At 44.2% G+C, this 1,474-nt stretch overlaps 1 protein-coding gene across 1 annotated transcript in view; it reads left to right on the top strand.

Annotated features, from left to right (window-relative positions):
* The window catches only part of SLC4A8 (solute carrier family 4, sodium bicarbonate cotransporter, member 8), a 116,767-nt gene that overhangs the window by 56,926 nt on the left and 58,367 nt on the right, over nucleotides 1-1,474 (top strand). The gene's annotated exons all lie outside the window — the stretch shown is intronic.

Raw genomic sequence — 1,474 nt, 5'->3', positions numbered from 1 at the left:
GGCCAAGTGGTTGTTCTCCAGATTTCTTGGCACAACTTGGTGAGCACATCCAGGGTAACATCTGTTATCTGAAATACTTAGCAGTTACAGCTTGCTTGGCTTCTCAATCAACCCTCTTAACACCAGCAGTCAGGAAATCTGATGTCTTGGATGTCTCCAGCACACCAGCAGCCAGAAAATCAAAAGATGAATTGCACTGGGAAAATCTAATGTCATGGACGTCTCCAGAGTGCTGAAAAGGAGCAATGTCAGTTTGGAGACAAATGTCACCTAATCCAGGCAGTAGTCTTCTTAGTTACTGGTGTGCTTCAGAGAGCTGAACAGTGACCAAGATGACAAAAGAATAATCAATGCCTTTGAATTGTGGTGCTGGAGAAGAGTTTTGAACATACCATGGACTGTCAAGAAAACAAATTGGTCTGTCTTGGAGAGAGTGAAACCAAATCTCTCCTTGGATGCTAGGGTTTTGAAGCTCCCTCTCACATGCTTTGGGCACATGGCTAGGAGAGACTGGTCCTTAGAGAAGGACATCATGCTCAGAAGGGTGGAGGGACAGCTCAGGAGAGGAAGACCCCGGATGAGATGGATTGATAAAGTATCTGGCACAATAGGTGTTGATGTGCCTACATTAGTGAGTCAGGCTCAGGACAAGGAATGGGTCAAAGCTGCTGTATTTAGGGTTGCTATAGGTCGCAGGCAACTCAGTGGCACATAAAGAACAACATACTATATTGGTTGCTTTTCATTTAAGCCTCTTGTTTAGAGTCAACAAGACCTCAGGGAGGACCTTTGTATTTAAAAGTCAGTTATTATATTTTGGAGGAAAATTCTTCTAAGTGGTACAGCACTCTTATGTCAATATGCTGTACTGAGGTAACCTGGGGTTTCTGTGATGCTGAACTTTGTGCCATTGGGGTGTCACATGGTGGACAGTGTACCCATAGTGGACAGTGTTTGGTGAAGCTCCCAATTTAAGACGGGTTTGGAAGCAGGAGTGGCATCCACTTCTTAAACAGCATGCCTCTGGAAACTCTATGAACTTTGATAAATGACGATAGTTATAGAAAGGCTTCAGGTCTTTTGTTTATAGGGTCATTATGAGTCATACTTGACTCGATGGCAATCAACAATAACAACAGCAAAAATTTGGGCTCAATTTAAAATTGCTATAGTCATTAATATTTATTGTTGTTGTTATGTACCGTCGAGTCATTTGCGACTCATAGCGACCCTATGTACAACTGCCCTAAACCCTGCTCTGTCCTGTGCCAATCACATTGCCTCTGATACACCCATCCCGATTACCCCAGTCACTGAATCAGTCCACCTCATAGAGGATCCTCCCCTCCTGCGCTGTCCCTCCACCCTACCAAGCATGATGTCCCTCTCCAAGGACCTGTCTCTCCTTACAACATGTCCAAAGTATGTCAGAAGAAGCCCCAGAATCCTTGCTTCAAGGAGTAGCTTGCTTTAA

The sequence above is a fragment of the Elephantulus edwardii genome, unplaced genomic scaffold (assembly GCF_000299155.1).
Source record: "Elephantulus edwardii isolate Elephantulus edwardi_28Jun2011 unplaced genomic scaffold, EleEdw1.0 scaffold00278, whole genome shotgun sequence".
Taxonomy (NCBI): domain Eukaryota; kingdom Metazoa; phylum Chordata; class Mammalia; order Macroscelidea; family Macroscelididae; genus Elephantulus; species Elephantulus edwardii.
This window is presented reverse-complemented; position numbering and strand designations above follow the sequence as displayed.